This window comes from Chlorocebus sabaeus, chromosome 21, assembly GCF_047675955.1.
Source record: "Chlorocebus sabaeus isolate Y175 chromosome 21, mChlSab1.0.hap1, whole genome shotgun sequence".
In the NCBI taxonomy this organism is placed as follows: domain Eukaryota; kingdom Metazoa; phylum Chordata; class Mammalia; order Primates; family Cercopithecidae; genus Chlorocebus; species Chlorocebus sabaeus.
Window position 1 is genome coordinate 84,604,204 of NC_132924.1, and position 19,121 is coordinate 84,623,324.

A 19,121-nucleotide genomic window follows, 5' to 3' on the forward strand; every position below is an offset into this window, starting at 1 on the left:
AAATTAGATACCTCACCTATCACAGAGAAAATCAATAAGACCCAATAAATTTATATGTACACATTTACCTTTGGAATAATATGTCATCCGCTTTTTGTATTCTAGACACGTTCTATTTCACTGACTGGGAAAAATCGAAAAGGTGGCCTTTGTAGCAGAGGACAAACAGAATTCAGGCTTACTGTAACAGAGCAGCAAAACAAGGTGAGAGAAAAGCAGCTGAGGAAGGGAGGTTTACATTCAACATATATAAAAATAATGTATATTGGCTTTTTTTTTTTTCATGAGGGAAGGAAGGTAAGTGGCTACCCTAAGAAGGAAGGAAAATTAAAGGATCCCTGAGAATGGTTTATACCCCAAACAAAACAAGAGTGAGACAAATTAAAGTAGATAAAAGATCAAAGCCCCAACGAAGACAAAAACCCCAATCCTCTCTCTTACATTGAGAGAAGCAGAATAAGACAACATCAGAACAAAATATCTGCATCCAGAAGTCACTCACACACACACACACACTCTCAGAGCAGAACAAAAGGACCACATATTTTACACTATTAAGATAAAACTAGTACAATTATATTTTTAAATATTAATTTTTTTAAAAAAGAGAGAGAAAACAGGTTGGTCAGCTCTGCCCATAGAAGCTTCCAAAAAACTCCATAGGAGTCATCCTCATGGATGTCCGAAAGAATGTCACTAGGGCTTAGATATGCATTTCCCTAATGATTAATGATGTTGAGCATCTTTTCATGCCCTTATTGGTCATTTGTATATTTTCTTTGGAGAAATGTCAATTCAAACCATTTGCCCATGTTTTAATCTGGTTGTTTTTTCTTGTTGAGATGTTCGGAGTTATATGAGATGGAATCTTGCTCTGTCACCCAGTTGGAGTGCAGTGGCGCGATCTCGGCTCACTGCAACCTCTGCCTCCCAGGTTCAAGCAATTCTCCTGCCTCAGCCTCCCGAGTAGCTGGGATTACAGGCCACCATTCCCAGCTAACTTTTTGTGTTTTTTGTAGAGAGAGGGTTTCACCATGTTGGCCAGGCTGGTCTTGAAGTCCTGAACTCAGGTGATCCACCAGCCCTAGCCTCCCAAATTATATACTGTGGATAGTAACCCCTTATCAGATACATGAACCACAGGATTCTTTTTAAATTCATTTTTCTATTCCCTGATTTCTCAGAGTTGGCTATATGTAATGCAGAAGTACATTTTGAGTTGAATATATTTCTTCCTTGTTTTTATTTTTTACCTAATACAAAATTTGAAATACTCAAAAGAGGAATACAATGGAAAATAACCTCCATCCCTGCTCTTCAGTTACCAAGTTCCAATCCCCAGAGGCATTTTCCATCTTCTTATAATTCCCCCCAGAAATAGTCAATGCATATACAAGAAAATACATTTCTTAAGTCTCCTCCAAAATAATCTATCCATTGTTCTGCATTTTCCTTTTTGACCTACTATATCCTGAAGATTATTACATTTCATATATATAAACTGCCTTATTTTTAACATAAATATTTCATTATATATACTATAATTTATTGATCCAGTCCCCTAAGGATGGGCATTTGTTTCCAGTCATTGCCAAGAGTATCCTTAAATATATTATTTCACACAATTACAGGATCTATAGGATACATTCTAGTAGAAAATTCAAATGCTATATATATTTCAAATTTTCCAAACTGTTCTCAATGAAAATTGCACAAATTCATACTCCCATTAGCAATGATCACACTTGCCTAGGTCCCTATACCCTTAATGACACATTGTTTTCAGAATTTGTTTCTTTGTCAATTAGTTTTTTTTAAAAAGGCATCTCATTAAATTTTGCATTTCTCTTATTATGAAATATTAATACTCTTCATATATTTGTCCATTTTTCTATCCAATTGTTGGTCTTCTTCCCACTGAGTTGTTCGTGTTCTTTACATATTTATGAAATCAGCTGTCTTCGTATGATATGAATTGCAAACATTTTTTTCCTAGTTTTTCTTTGCTTTTTGATATACTATGTTTTCTTAATTCTTAAATTTAGAAACACAGGTACTTCCACTACGTCTTTGTTCAAACTATATTCCTTATTTTGAATGTTCTTCCCTTCCTTCAAAGGTCCATTCAAGTTGATGTCTCTGCTCTCTCCCTAATCACTCAATTATCACCTTGATTCAAAAATTATTTAGTTAGGGTCTACTACATTATATTTACAAATAAGTAAATCCAGTGAATTTTGTGACATAGTAACACACAGCAAGGAAAATTTATAGAGGCCTCTAAACATTTAAATTGTATCTGAAAAAAATAAGAAGATATGATCCAAATTTTAAAAATGAAACAAAGGCCCAGGTAACAAGAACTTATTATCTATAAATTAGTCTCATTGGGGTACAGAAGGCTAATATTGGAGTAAAAAAGAGAAAAACCTGAAGAGGCAAGCAGAGCCAGGTAGGATAGGTCTTTTAGGCCAATTTAAGTAAGTTTTTCTTAATTTTAGGGCAACTAGAAGCCACAAAACCATTTTAAGCAGCAGAATGCTGGTCAGAGAATTTTACAAAGATGACTGACTGCAATCTTGAGTTTAACCAGCACTTCAGTGAGCAGACTTGAAACTGATTCAAATATCAAATATACTCTGATTTATTTAATAAGTGAATTTTAAACCACTATGGAATAGAATGCTACAGAAAGGTGAAATAAGGTAATGTGCTGCTCTACTTCTTTGACTAAGGGCTTGGAACAATCATGGTTGCAAGTCAACAACCAGACAATCAGACCAACTTAAAGATGAGACCTCTAATAATAAAAAATCATAGTTGATTCTCACCACTTTAACATAAAATTCAAAATGGACAAGTATGGGCCCAAATTCATGCAATTCACTCAACGACTGTACTCTTACTTCTCCACTGTATGCTAAACAAACTGTCATACTCCCCTTTTCATCCTGCTTTTTTGCTTTTTTTTTTTAGTTTTTTATTTTATTTTATTTTATTTTATTTATTTATTTATTTATTTATTTATTTTATTTATTTATTTATTCTGGAGACAGGGCCTTGTTCTGTTGCCCAGGCTACAGTGCAGTGGTGTGATTATGGCTCACCGCAGCCTCAAACTCCTGGGCTCAAGCGATTCCCCTGTCTCAGCCTCCCTGAGTAGCTGGGACTACCCATGGGCACCACCACATCAGTCTAATTTTTTTTTTTTTCTTGAGACAGGGTCTCACTGTGTTGCCCAGGCTGATGTACAATGGCATGATCACAGCTCACTGCAACCTCTGTCTCCCAGTCTCAAACACTCCTCCCACATCAGCCTCCCAAGGAGCTGGGACCAGAGGCACACGCCACCATGTCAAGCTAATTTTCTGTATTTTTGGTTGAGATAGGGTTTCACCATGTTGTTCACGCTGGTCTCAAACTCCTGGACTCAAGTGATCCTCCTGCCTCAGCTTCACAAAGCGCTGGGATTATAGGTGTGATCCACTGCACCTGGCCTATCCTGCTTTCAAGAGATGAGATTAAATGTCCAGAAAGAATTCATGAAATGTTATGAACATTGAATTTCCCCACATTTAGCCTAGGTAGTGAGAAACCAGTTTCAGGGACACAATATTATCTATCTTGTCACCCAATTCAATTCTCTAAACTGACCTTCTATGTGCTTGCTACACCAAAAAAGTTCTTCCAAATACATTCAAAAAATAAAGTTTGTTTGACTGCATGCTTCTCTAGAATGCTTTTAAATGTTTCTTCTCCCCATTCTCAATACCATAAATCAGGTAACACCTAACAGGAATTGTCTGTACTCTTTCTTATTTGCTGGTGACAATTCCTTTTTGATTCTCCATGTCTACTTTAGGAGTTAGCAGTTGAACAGTCATTCTTACATCTGTTGTCATAGGATATTCCACCGTTCTGTCTTTAGATATATGATACACTTTCAAGTTAACAGAAGAAAGTAAATTAGTATAAATACAAAAAGTTGATATTACAATATAATAAGCATGTCAATGGTACTAACAGGAGATGACAATTACACCTTTATTTCGAAGTAATCACCATCAACCATTCTCAAACTCAGAAGTGTACAGTTTTTTTTTTTATAATTTTAATTCATTATCATGTCACCATTTTTCTCTAAGTATTTTAAACTATAGGGACATTTTGATTGAAACTAGAATTGTATTTAATATAGCACCTCCCTCAGGAATTTAATTTTACAAGGCTATTTCTATTCTCTTCCCAAGAATCTTTCCATCTAATTCTACCTTGCCCTCGTGGCTCAACCCATACAGAGACCGGTCATAAGTGCTTTAGAATCTAGCATTTTCTTCCTACAAATAGGAAATAATGTGTCTCTGACACTACACAAAAATGTGGCAATATAATTTATGCTTTTGGAAGGAAGACTAACATCTCAAGCTGACAACTAGGTAATAAATATGATTAAGACCAAAGCACACAAGGAGAATATCCCAAAGGGTATATATACCTTTCACAAGAAGACAAAAGAAGGCTTAATCAGTGAGACATTTTCAGCAAAAAATACAGTCATTTTTTTCTCAGATGCTGCTACATAACCATCTGTTTGGCAGTATTGACTTGTTAGCCCCAAATCATTATTTCCCTTCTTTACTATTAATCTTCAAAACAAAAAAATTTAAGTCTACGATAGTAACTAAGTCTGACTCATTAACCGAACAATTCCTCCCTTTTCTTTATGAGTTTAAATTCACATAGGATTCTTACAAACGGCTTATAAAGTCCTCCAAAATAATCTATGAAGTATGTGTTATCTCCATTTTCCCAGAAGGAAAATGAAGTTCCGAGACAAAAAGCAACTTGTTCATGTTCGTATAGGTAATAACAGAGCCAGCACCTGAATAAAGATCTTACATATCCTTTTCACTATGTATCACCATGTTAACATCTGGATATTTATATTTAAAGCCTATTTTTTAAGTTTCAATATAAGAGTTTTAACTGAATATTTAGAGTATTGATATAATGTAGTCATATACATCAGACAGGTCTCAAAAAATATTCTAATATGTTGTCATAATCCACATATTCAGACTACAGGATAAAATCCACATATTCAGACTACAGGATATCTCTTAAACATGAGAAATAGTAAGACTCTGGCCACGTGTGGTGGCTCACACCTGTAATCCCAGCACTTTCGGAGGCCGAGGCAGGTGGATCATCTGAGGTCAGGAGTTTGAGATCAGCCTGGCCAATATAGTGAGACCCCATCTCTACCAAAAAATACAAAAATTAGCCAGACATGGTAACACACGCCTGTAATCCCAGTTACTTGGGAGGCTGAGTCATGAAAATCACTTGCACTTGGGAGGCAGAACTTGTGGTGAGCTGAGATCATGTCACAGCACTCCAGCCTGGATGACAGAGCAAGACTCCGTCTCAAAAAAAAAAAAAAAAACAAACAAACAAAAAAAACATAGTGAGACTCATAAAAAGCACAAGCTAATTCACTTATAAACTGATTCAAACTGCCTTCACATAACAGTGCTAAATAGTTATTAACATTTAACAAAACTAAATAATAATTATTCAGTATTTAAATCTGACACTAAAAAAAACTCTTATTCAAGCAACTATTAAACAAATGCTCATCCTTTGTAAATAATCTGCAATACCGGTAAAACTAAAAATAAAGGCCAAAAAGGCTACATACTATATGACTCTAACTCTATGACATTATGGAAAAGGCAAAAACGTTGGAGACAGTGAAAAGATCAGAAGTTACCAGGGGTTAGGAGAAGGGAGGGATGAATAAGCAGAACCCAAGATTTTTAGGCAGTGAAAATACTCTGTATACTATAAGGGTATATACATGGCATTATACATTTGTCCAAACCCACTAAATGCACTACATCAAGAATGAACCCTAATGTAAACTATGAACTTTGGGGGATAATGATGTGTCCATGTAGGTTCATCAATTGTAGCAAACATACCATTCTGGTGGGGGATATTGATAATGCGGGAGAGGCTATGCATGTGTGAGAGCAGGGAGTAAATGGGATATCTCTGTACCTTCCATTCAAGTTTACTGTGAACCAAAAATGACCCTAAAAAATAGTCTATTTTACATAAGTAAGGCAAAATATCTGTGGCAATCTTAATCTTCTCCTATAAATTATTACTTCACAGGTCCTCTGTTACCTATTTAGTAGAAAGCATCCTTGGCTGTCAATCCTAACCTTCTGCACCGCTCTTATTTACACACACATTGTTCCTCACAACATCTGCTCTGCCCATTGTAGCCTGCTTATCCTCTAACAGTCATCAGTATACTGAGTCCAAAGACAGGGTAGGAGTCAGACAAGAGATGGAGAAGGCAGGTAGTAGGGCTAAGGAAGCAAAGAACTCCTAAAGTGGGAAGTCAGCAGATAAATCTGCAGGAGAAAATCTGCAGGAACAAGGAGAAAAGAATCCTGAGTTGATACAAATGTGATTATTAGTTTACATAATGGGAATCATATGAAACAAAATTATCCTAAAATACAAAACATGATGACATTACAAACATTTCCCTTCTTTAAAAAAAGTCTTCGCTATATACAATTACAAAACTAGAACTTGATAATGTGTTTGCAACGTGTCCTCCAGCAACAAGCAAAATGATTTTTCAAAAATTGACTGTAAATGCTACATTTTTCAAAGGAAAGATATATAAAAGTGTGTGTGACAAAGACCTATGTCTCAGAATAAACTTGGGAAAAGGTACAAATATTAAATTTTTATGATTTATTGCCTGAAAGAAAGTTGTACACTTTTATATCCTGGGTCTTCTTAATTTAACAAGTCAAGAACATACTATGTGTTACCAAACTAAGCAGGAGTTCAATGAGATTCTGAAAGTTACACCTAACATACTATGTACTACCAAAAACATACTATGCGTTTAGAAACAAATAGTATGCTAGGTATGACTATTAGGTATGTTAGGTATGACTGTTAGAGGTGTGTGTGTGGTCACTTGCTTGCTTTGGTCATCAATGAAGAGGCAACTAACAAACAGTCCAAATACCTGAGTCATTTATGAGAGGCTAAAGGCTCCAATGGCAAATCAGGGACCTATAAGACAGGTTCAAAGATGGTTCTGGCGGGATCCACCACCACTACCACTACCACTACCACCTCAGCAAAACACGACCTTCTTCATCTGAAGTTTCAGGGAAGCAACAAAGGCTAGAGTTCTGCCAGCCGTCCAGCTCAGTAAACACTGATTAAGCACCAGTGAAGTACAAAGCATTAGCTTAAAGGTGATAAAAGACACTGAATAGGAGGAAATATAGCCCCTTCTACGTTAAGAATTTTCCAATCAAAAATATGGTAAGACTATAGTCCAGGCAAAGTGGAGAAAGTACTAAAAGAGAAATACAAAGAAGACATTCAGAGGTTTCCTCAAGGCGATGCTCTAGAATGAAACCTGAGGCTATTACTCAGATGACCAACAAGTTCATGCTATAGCCACTGCTCGTTTATAATTTTCTTCCATTCAATGTAGTACTAATACACCAGAGACGTGAGAAACTTAAGACATGCTATTTTGTTCTAGCTGATTATTAAAGGGGGAGAATTCTTGAATATAAAGTAAGATATAAGATAAAGATATAACATGATTTTAAAGAAGAAAGCAGGAAAGGATTTGGAGCAAAGTGTGTCATAATGCTAACATGGCACAAAGCAAAATAATTCAACTTCCATTCAGTTTTACTGGTCAAAAAGAATAGTATCACTTTTTTTTTTTTTTTTTTTTTGAGACAGAATCTCACTCTGTCACCCAGTCTGGAGTGCAGTGGCACAATCTCTGCTCACTGCAACCTCCACCTCCAGGGTTCAAGAGATCCTCCTGCCTCAGCCTCCCGAGTAGCTGGGATCACAGGCGCATATCACCACACCCGGTTAATTTTTGTCTTTTTAGTAGAGACAGAGTTTCATCATGTTGGCCAGGCTGTTCTCGAACTCCTGACCTCACGTGATCCACTCGCCCTGGCCTCCCAAAGTGCTGGGATTATAGGTGTGAGCCACCATCACTTCTATAACACATTTATATGCTGCTTTAACGGCTTACAAAGGACTCTCCCATAAATGCTTACAATGCATCTCAAAGCAATCCCATGTCAGATAGAGACTGTTATCCTCTCAGGTAGCCTGCCCTCACAAGACAGTCCGCAATGATCCTTGCCTCATGTCCTTGTGTAATCCCCTCCCATACTGAATCAGGACTGGTCTACGGGACCAACTGAATACAGCTGAAATGATGGTGTATGACTTCCACAGGTAAGGCATAAAAGGCACTGCAGCGTCCACTTCGGTGGCTTGAATCTCAGGAAAGTCATCTGCCACCTCATGAGAACAGCCCTATGGCAAGCCCATCGTGGAAAGCAACCTGCCAATACCAACTGGCCAGCCATGTGAGTAAGCCACCTTGGAAGTGAATTTTTTAGCTCCAGTGATGCTCCTATAAAACTTCCACTCCTGCTGATACCTAACAGCAACCTCCAGAGACCCAAGCAAGGCCCCTCAAACTGCTGACCCACAGCAACCATGAGATAACAATTACTGTTGTTTTCAGCCACTAAGTTTTTCATGTTACAAAACAGAGAACCTAGTTTTACATATGAGACTCAGAGGGGTTAATTTACCAACTATCATACAGGAATGAGTAGAGAAAACAGATCTGCAACCCAGTCTTTAGGTTTTAGGTTCAAGAATGTTTAAACAATACCACTTTCTTCTCAACTAAAATAAGGTATAATACTGTAAGGATGATCATTCCTATGTGATTATATGACTGATGCTAGTACATCAGGCTTCCTACAGTATACAGACACAGTATATGTCCCTGTATTCTTAACAAATATAATGCAAATCTACAAAATAAGTGAATTTGTGGTGCTCCGTTGTGCTCTGTGGAGTTCTTACTATTTTCTGGAAAATTGCTATTTTTAATGTGCATATCTTGAAAATAAACACTTAACACATTTAGAGAATTTTAATACTAAAATATTACTGACACTGAGATTACATACTTAACAATCTTAATTACAATAAGCATTTGTGTAATTTTAAACAATTAGAATATGTCAGACAGGAAATGCTCAACTGCTGTTTCTTTAAGGTTCTGCTTTTTGGCTTTAGGTCTTCAACCTCGTAGCATTACACAAATGTAGTAAAATGTATCATCAAAATGCTCCTGATGGTAAAATATTAAATCAAAATCCATGAAGTAGTTACCATCTTACAGAACAAGGTAGCCAGCTCTTAAGCCTGTCCAATTCTGGAGAAGGTCAAAAGAACATTTTATTGTTATAATCACATCTGCATATAATGTCCCTCCACACAAATCTCGTCTTTTGAGCCACATAACTTTGCAAAACAGGTAGGCAGGACGGGTATACTACCATCCCATTTTTCAATGATGGCCTTAGAGAAGTCTGAGTAACTTAACTAAGGATACATAACTATTAAAAGGAATTGCAAGAATCTATAATCCCAGCACTTTGGGAGGCCAAGGCGGGCGGATCACAAGGTCAGGAGATCGAGACCATGGTGAAACCGCGTCTCTACTAAAAAATAGAAAAAAATTAGCCGGGCGCAGTGGCAGGCGCCTGTAGTCCCAGCTACTGGGGAGGCTGAGGTAGGAGAATGGCGTGAACCTGGGAGGCGGAGCTTGCAGTGAGCCGAGATTGCGCCACTGCACTCCAGCCTGGGCGACAGAGCGAGACTCCGTCGAAAAAAAAAAAAAAAAAAAAAAAAAAAAGAATCTAACCTACAAGTTTTTGGCACCAAATCCCAGCCTTTTCTTCTAAACCATGTTTCAGCCCAGTGGTGCTCCACCCTGACTGCCATGAGGACAACTAAGATGCTTTGCAAATATCACTGCCTGGACCTCATCCCCCAGATACTTGATTTAATTGCACTGGTTTGTGTCAGCTGTCTAATATATAACAAACCAGCGTTGGTAAATTCACAGAAAGTTTATACCACAGGGAGAAAATGCTGATATGTCTATATGTAAACTGAAACATATTAACCCCCTAAGAACTTCCTCAAAGACAAAAATATCTTGCAATAAAATCATGCAGAACAAGAAAGGGGAGAGGAGAAACCCAAACCCCTTCTGCTGCTATCATGGGGCCATTAAGGAATATTTTATTCCCCTAATCTCACTCCCTGAACCTCACCATGCCACACCTTAAGATATAGCTCAGGTATCACCTTCTGTGAGTCCTTCAGGATCACAAAAATAATGAAGTCCATTTTTTTGCGTCTATCTTACCTCGAACTCTATCACAGTACATATTGCCCCTCAAAGCGTTGCTTTATTTATATATTTATTTTTATTTTATTTTATTTTTTATTTTTTAAATTTTTTTTGAGATGGAATCTTGCTCTGTGACCCAGGCTGGAGTGCAGTGGCACATTCTCAGCTCACTGCAACCTCTGCCTCCTGGGTTCAAGTGATTCTCCTGCCTCAGCCTCCTGGGTAGCTAGGATTACAAGTACGTGTCACCATGCCTGGCTAATTTTTGTATTTTCAGTAGAGACGCAGTTTTGCCATGTTGACCAGGCTAGTTCCGAACTCCTGACCTCTGGTGATCCACCCACCTCAGCCTCCCAAAGTGCTACTATTACAGGGGTGAGCCACCGTGCCCAGATTGCCTTATTTATATATCCATTTCTCTCACTGCCCTGAGGGTTCCTTAACCCATTTATGCCAGAGGTTGCAAATTTTTTTTGTGAAAAATCAGGCCTTGGTGATGACCTTGAGAAGTAGGATATAAATAACTCTCACTAGCTTAGCGTTCCAATAATGGAGCACTCTCCACATGGTAAGAACACACACATCTGTTTCTCCAGCCTTCGCAATCTCTTGTGATGTTCCAGGATCCTATATCCAACTGCCTTCTAGACATCTCACACTTGCCAATGATATACCCTGCAAGCATGTTAAACACAGGTCCAAAGTTGAACTCATTCTCTTCTCCCTCATACCTTCTTCCTCTTCTCTTTTCCTACTCACTACCCAGAAACCTATGAAGCATTCTAACATTCTCACTCTCCCATATCTTTTACATTCAAACAGTCACAAAGACCAGCAAATTCTCCCTCATCTAACGTTTCCTAAACATTCTCACTTCTCTATTCCCACTACTTCCACCCTTATCTAAGCTTTCAACCTCTCTTATCCATACTAATGCACTGTCCTTGAAAGCTTCCAATCTTGCCATGTCCCCACACCCAACCCCACTCTACCCTCAATCTACCCAGCACACTGCTTTCAGTGATCTTCCATGACACTCACAATTCTTCAGTGGCTGACTACTACACATGGTATAGAAAGTGTACCCTGAACTGGCTATCCAGTTTCATCTCCTTTCACTCCTGACCTTGTCCTTCACACTCTAATATAAAAGTGGCACTACATATAGTGCCACTATATAGTGGCAGTACACACTATGTACTATGTATGTATGTAATAGTGCCCAGTACACACTATGTTCTCGTAATGCCACACAACTACTCAGGCGGTTAGCTTTACCTAGAAATGCTTTCTACTGCTTATCAACATGCCCGCTCCTACTCAGTTTTCAAGTCTCAGCTCAAACACAACCACTACTAAACCCTTCCCTGGTATTGCAGGCAGAGATCAAGAGCTCTTGTTAGATTTCATTTGCACTTGTACCTACCTCTGTTGTAGCAAATAGCATACTGTATTTGAACTACTGGTCAAGATATCTGTAGTCCTATTAGACTATAAGATCCTTGGTCAAAGACAACGACTTTTCATCTTTATATCCTCCTCACTAGTTCAATTCACAGTCACTAGTTCCGTGTACATTACTAGTTCAATGCAGATATATAATAAAAAAGGAGAGGAGAGGTTAATGAATAAGGTATGGGCCAATGAAAGAACAAGAAAATCAACTGGACTTTGAGTATAGAAAAACAAATACCAGATCTTAAGAAAGTACAGACATCTGTAGTACAGACATCTGTTACTGTAGTACAGACATCCATTACTAAGTCCTAACCATTAAAAAAATAGAAAAATATGGTTATTCAGGTAGTATGAAGATGACAAAAAAAAAACTTGTTATTGGACTAAGTAGACATTAAGAAGGTAAAAGTTTCCAGTGGAACAGTTGACAAAGATCAACAGAGACGCCAGAGAAAAAGATGATTGTTTCTAGGAACCAAGTAATTCACTGACCTAAATTCATGGACTGATCAAGACTGCCACCTTTCTCTCAGTTCGCAACCCCTCTCCTGTGTCATTACTCTGCATCACCCTTTGAGTCCCCACTACCAAATCCCCAATGCCATGGGTAGTTTCCCTCCAGTGGAGCCACAGGTCCAGGCCAATGGCTTAATCCGGATGCAAGGGCAGGCAGTGGGAGGGTATCTTTGTTCTTATGTCTAGGACTTTGAGGAAAAATGAAACAACTATTTACTGAGAATTTATTTTATGACAGATACTGTGCTACATTACACTCACTGACTGAATTTCACAGTAATCATGAGTAATTATCCCATTTACACATGAGGAATTTACGTCCAAGGTCAACAGCTAAGCAATGACAGGGCCCGCCTGAAAACCTAAGAATGACAACCTCCAGAGCTTTTTCTATACCCTCACTACCTCAAAATGGCGGGAGACGTGGTCCAACCATTCTAGGTTGGCACTCAGAAGACATTTGCCTCCAAAACACTATTATATATGTCAATTAGAGTCTACAGTACCACTAATATATAATAGGCTCACAATGAGTTTAAAAAGCTTTCCTTACTACCATATGAAAGTAAGTACTATATTTCCTGGGGTCCGGACCTGGAAATCTAAATGCCATTTATTCCTATCAGTACACTGTTCACTTTTACAAACAATAGACTTGAAAATGAACTTGTGGAATACAATGGGTTCTTAAGTAAGGCTTTTCTTTAAGAATATTTTCTTGCTTCCACAAAAAATATAAAAGCCACCAAGGATAGAATGATTTTGCCTTGTTAACTTGTAAGAACAATGACACTAGAAGAAACCTGTGGGAAATATGCTTATCTGACCAGGTGCTCATTTTCGGTGGGCTGTCATTTGACTAAAACATCATACTAAACCCCACAGACCACACCTTACGATAGAAATGCCACAAACTATAGCAGTACAGTTGATATGCCTATAATCTACTGACAAAACGTACTCCTCAGTAAAGTGAAACCAGATGTCTGGTGTGAAATCAGATGTCTGTGAACTTGTCTTTCTCAGTTTTCAGAGCAGTATTAGATACGCTAAATACTCAGCTAAGCTGTATATTAAATCCACAACTTGGCAAAATCATGACAGTTTGGACATGAAGCATCAGCATTTTTATTGTAATTCTTATAAACCAAAGACATTTCTGAAATAGAAATCCTAAGTTTAAGTACTCAGCTAAATACAGTAGTATGTCTTTCTCACTTTAAGAACAGTGTCAGGGCTTTTTAAACACATTATAGAAATTCTTTCCCTTCATTTTTCAAGCTGACACACTTTATCCAGGGCTGTGGAATGATCTGATAAGGTCACATCAGGTGTCAGTCCCTGTCCCAGAAATTCTAGGATCAGATACACCAGGTGATCCCCTGTGAAAAGCAAAACCCAGGGAGGCTTAACAGCTATAGGAAAGTTAGGTACTACATGGCTTTCCACAATCAAAGGGAAGATCATAGGAAAGTAATGGATGACTACATAGAAAAACAGGGAGGGAAATTTAAAAGTACTTACGTGCCAGGCACTGTTTTTTCACACATTCTTTTATATATACTCTTTCTGTTTTGATGGATAAGAAATCAAGCAGCAGGGAAGTTTTAATGGCCCAAAGTGACACAGCTAATAAAATAAGAGCCAGAAATCAAGCTTATGTCCAAAAGACTATAAAAGTCATGCTACTTCTACATGAAAGTTTCGGGTGGAGTGAGGAGGGGTGGTAAATAGCCACGAAGACGGAGAAAAAGGAAGAAATTTATAATTTTACCAAATAACGTGAAATAGATATATATAAAAACATGTATTATGTCCCACATATGTTCCATATATAATACATAGTTAAGATGTATGCATTTTTAACATATACTTAAGTTGCATATTTAGTATGTGTATATATGGAACAAAAAGTTGAAGAAATACATATCAAATTGTTAAATGGTCATCTGAGAGTAGGCTCATAGGAAACTCACATTTTGCCTTTTACATCCCTCCCAGATTTAATTCTAAATAACTTTTTTTGACTTTATATTACTCTTATAACCAGAAAAAGCCAAAGAACTATTCTAGTTTAGATTTTTTAAATGAGGCTAAATGCACAGAAACCCATGCAAGTTAATGGTCTACTTTCGTATTTGTTTTTCTAAGTACATCATCATTTACACTCTCCATGATTCCTAATATTAGGTCCTTCTTATGGAACAACTACAAAAGTTATCCTCATCTAATTATTATACTTGTACACTGGAAAACGACTGTAACATTATTCAGTATAGGACACAAATCGCCAAGGTCAGTCATCCTTGTAAGTTTATTACTGAAAGTACTAGAAAGGTGTAGTAATAATTATATTCTCCACAGCACTGTACAGACCTGCAAACCACTATGATCAGTAGTAGAGGGAAAGTCTTGTACATTAACATGTAACGATTCAGAAAATCCACAAAACTGGTGGAAGGCCTGCCCCAAAACAGCCATCTCCAATACAATCTCATCATTCTCACTATCCTACTTTTATCGAAGTGCTGATAAAAGGGCTCAGCACATGGTAAAAAAGAGAGAATTAGCTATTGAATCAATGAAGGAACCCATTATCAAGAAACAATCACTTCCTGGTTTTCCATAAAGTGAATTATGTGGTCACCTATCACTTGAGCACAAACAGGCACGTTCAGGATACAGGCAGCCAGTATCAGAATAGGCAGCCGATCACAGAGGGCAATTCTACTTATCCTGTTTAAGAATCCAAGAATGTGGTTTACTACATTCCTGCTTGTATCTAATCTGAATTTCAACTAATTTAAAACAGTTATTTATATGTGACATACAGGATGCATAAGGAGTTCCCAACCTTGTGAGAGGAGGTGTGTTTCATTTCACCATACAGGGGAGAGGGAAGCAGTGTATTAAAGAAGTGACAGAAAAGTCCCACAGAAGAACCAATGAAATAGACCACACTGAAAATCACAGTAGGCCTCAGAAGACTTCAGTGTCCTTTTTGGCAACTTTTCAAAAGTGAATGGAATGCTTGCAAGGAGGTACCAAGAGTGAAAGTCCAGAGAAAAAGGCCCAGCCTGGTCATCTCTCTCCCCTCAAAACATCTTCTTCTGTAAGCTTGAGAGAAAATCCCAAAGAACTTCAACATTAGTAACCTTGTTACTATCTTTACGCCTCGGGGTCCTAAAGGATTTTTTCAGGAGTCCCCTTTTAAAATGTAAACATCCCTAGAGGGGGTTACTGTTCATTTTCAAACAGGACCTGGATTCTTTAGTGCTACGGTCTCAGGGATTAGTCAAAGCTGGCTAATAAGATAGGGGCCGGAGACAGACAACTAGAGAGGACCACTGTTGCAAGGTAAAAACAGGTAAAGGGGAAGGGCAGTTTTCTGTCGGGTCAAGCGGCTAAAAGGGATCCATATGCCCAAGCTGTTAAACTCCCAGGCAACTTTATAGACTTTGTGAGCTTGAAAACAGCCCGGGGCTTGGGGCCTGTGACTTTGAAGGTGGGTCCTCCAGTTCCCGATGAAAAGGTAGAATCTGGGCCCATGTTCCCCAGGAGTAGTTCTGGATCTAGCCCTTCTCTCTCTCGCTCTCAGGACAGTCCTAGCTCCTTCCACCCCTGACCATTCCTTACTTACCCTTTCTCCCGCTCTTCCTCGGTGAGAAGGGGTAAGTGGTTATTTTGTGCCCTCGCCCAATTTGGCCAAAACCCTAAAAGTAAAAAACGACAGACAGACACGTGCTTTAAAATCCTGTTGTTCAAGCCTGAGGCTCTCCCACCACCTGCCCAACACTTCCAGGCAGAAGGCAGCGCGTCCCCACAGCGCTCCCTCACGGCCAGGGCCGGGGACCGGACTAGTACCCTTTGTGAGGAATGGGAGAGGGCGCGTTCTGGGGGCTCGGCGAGGAGGAGTGGGCCGGCTCCGTGCCAGGTGTGCCGCCTCTGGCGCCGGTTTCCCACCCTAGTTAGCTAGTGGCGCCAGGAAGAAGACTAGGCAGGGGTGGCCGCCGCACGCGCCTCACATAAACACGCGCACGCACACATGCTCGCGATCACGCAGGACTCGCGGCCGCGCACCCCTCCGCCCCAGCAACGCTCGCCCCACCGGGGCCGGGGCCGACTCCCAGGGAAGGGTCCCCAGCCCAGGAGACCACCAAGGGTCGGCGGCTGCGCGCCTGCCCACCCCCGCCAGCCTCACAGCCCCCCGCCCGCCGCTGGACTCCCGGCGCCCGCCCTCCGCACCCGCTGCGCCGCTCAGCCCAGGGGAAGTCCCCGCGCAGACCCCGCCCTCCGCCGGCGGCAAGCTCCGCCCCGCCCCCCTGCGCGCGGAGGCCGTCCGAAGCTCCGCCCCCGGTGGAGAACGGGTCTCTGGACCGCCCACCCAGGTCGGGCTCAAAATGCGGCATGGATCTGAAAGGATCAGAAATGACACTAATTCAGCAAGCAATTATTGAGCACTTGCCCTAAGCTCAGTAACATACTAATCAGGGAGAGGACAGTAAAGAGCCGAAAAGTCTGTGAAACTGTGTTTTCAGCTCCTCCTCTTGTTTTGTAAGTCAGGAAACAGAACCCTCACAGTTGCTTAAGTGCAGGGCAGCAGTGGCAAAGCACCTCACGAATGATCTTTGGGCAACTCCTCATTGCATTTTTTTCCTACTCAGGTGCACTCAGGAAAACTATTCAGTTTTGCTGCCTCCAGGTAAACCAAAGTGAGTAATACAGGACAGGCGGTTTACTTGAGAGAAACTGGAATTTCATACTGAAGCTTTTGACCTTAAATGGGTCAAACTCTGTTTTTTTTTTGTTTTTTGTTTTTTGTTTTTTTTTGAGATGGAATCTTGCTCTGTTGCCCAGGCTGGAGTGCAGTGGCACGATCTCGGCTCTGCCTCCCGGGTTCACGCCATTCTCCTCCCTCAGCCTCCCTAGTAGCTGGGACTACAGGCGCCCGCCACCACGCCCAGCTATTTTTTTTTTTTTTTATTATTATTATTTTTGTATTTTTAGTAAAGACGAGGTTTCACTGTGTTAACCAAGATGGTCTCGATCTCATGACCTCGTGATCTGCCCGCCTCGGCCTCCCAAAGTGCTGGGATTACACGCGTGAGCCACCTCGCCTGGCCAAATGGTACAAACTCTTAACTGGGTTATTACAACCTACAAAGAAACCTTCTTATCCATGTTATTAATTATCCTAATTCAATGTGGCTTCAAATGTTGATGAAAGTACCCAAATCATGGTGCTCCAACAAGCTGGATGCCAACCAGGTACTCGTAAGCACTTGCAATTACAGGTGCGATATTTTCATTTCTTATCATCCCAAGATGCCCTTCCTTCACGTGAAGCAGCCGGAAAAATTAACTACCAGATTCCCTATGATTGAGGAATTGATAAATAGAAAGGGAAGACGGAAACCGACCGAATTTTCCCATCGAAGTGAAACTTGAGAAACTTGCATGTATTTTACCTGAGTTCCTTTCTCAGGAGATACACTGTCAGACCTCCCAGATAGTGTCAAGGAACTGAAACTTTCCAGAACACTACATCTGGACAATGAGGAACATCTGCTGCCTGTTCACAAACTCCTCTTCCTTACCCCGCCATAATTCCCTGCTATAGAAAGTCTTAACTTTAGTCTCCCTAAGACAGGTTTGAGACTGGTCTCCCTGCCAGCGTCATCTGCATTAAAGCCTGTCTTCCCTGGCAATACTCGTTGTCTCAGGGATTGATTTTCTTTGCTAGGAGCAACCCAACCTAGGCTGAAGCCCAGGCATTCAGCAGCAGTGGCACCTAGAAGTACTGAACAGACATAAAATACTTTTTTCCTCCTTTTCTTACTCCTCCAGTTATATCTTCATTATTTCTGTCTCTGTTCTCCTTCTAGATGCTGCCAAACTACTCTGTGCGCTTTCAGATCACTTAATACTAATGTAAATAACAGACATTCTGGCATTCTTGGTTCAAAATTTATTCTAAAGGTTTAAGAATCTACTCAGAGTCTTAAATGACCTGATAACTAAAATTCCAAGAGTCTCCTGAAGCGAGCAAAATTGCTCTCTGTGAAGAGGATATGTGCCAGTTTTTCTTACTTGCCAGAGAAATAATTACTGTAAGGTAAGCTCTTTTCTGCCAGTGCTTAAGGACTTAATTGCAAAAGCAGTTAGGTGATGGGACCACCCTCATCAAATAGCAGTCAAGAACTATTTGGTACCATGACCCCAAATTAAATGGAGCTCCTGGTCACTAGGAACTGACAGTCTGGGATGGAATGTAGGTGAATAAAGAACAAATACAGGTGTTTATGGCTTTTATTGTATTGGGAAGTAAATAAACATACAAAAAGAGTTGCTAGGTCTGGTCTGATTTTGTCAAGAAGATTCATCAAGTGTACTTAAAAAGAAGCTAATATCTGGAAAAGGCAGAACTATGGTGTATTAGTCAGGGTTCCCTAGAGGGACAGAACTAATAGGAGAGATATGTAAATATAAAGGGGAGTTTACTAAGCATTAACTTACACAATGACAAAGTCCCACAGTAGGCTGTCTGCAAGCTTGAGGAGCAAGACAGCCAGTCCGAGTCTCAAAATTGAAGAACTTTGAGTCCGATGTTTGAGGGCAGTAAGCGTCCAGCACAGGAGACAGCTGTAGACTAGGAGCTGGGAGACTAGGCCAGTCTCTCCTTTTCATGTTTTTCTGCCTTCTTTATATTCACTGGCAGCTGATTAGATGGTGCCCACCCAATTAAGGGTGGGTCTGCCTTTCCCAGTCCACTGACTCAAATATTAATCTCCTTGGCAACACCCTCACAGACACACCCAGGATCAATACTTTGTATCCTTCGATA

General features: G+C 39.9%; 1 protein-coding gene across 5 annotated transcripts in view; it reads right to left on the minus strand.

Moving 5' to 3' along the window:
- The window catches only part of IMMP2L (inner mitochondrial membrane peptidase subunit 2), an 878,275-nt gene extending 861,699 nt beyond the window's left edge, over positions 1 to 16,576 (minus strand). For 3 of the 5 annotated variants that reach the window (XM_073009282.1, XM_007982612.3, XM_073009281.1), the window contains exons 1-2: positions 16,523 to 16,576; positions 15,918 to 15,990 (exon numbers count right to left, since the gene is read on the minus strand). The gene's annotated coding sequence lies outside the window, so the exon portion shown is untranslated. Of the gene's footprint in view, positions 1 to 15,917; positions 15,991 to 16,141; positions 16,436 to 16,522 lie in introns of those variants that run through there. The other 2 variants (XR_012090400.1, XM_038004317.2) reach the window with 2 other exon arrangements.
- Positions 16,577 to 19,121: the final 2,545 nt, after the last annotated feature.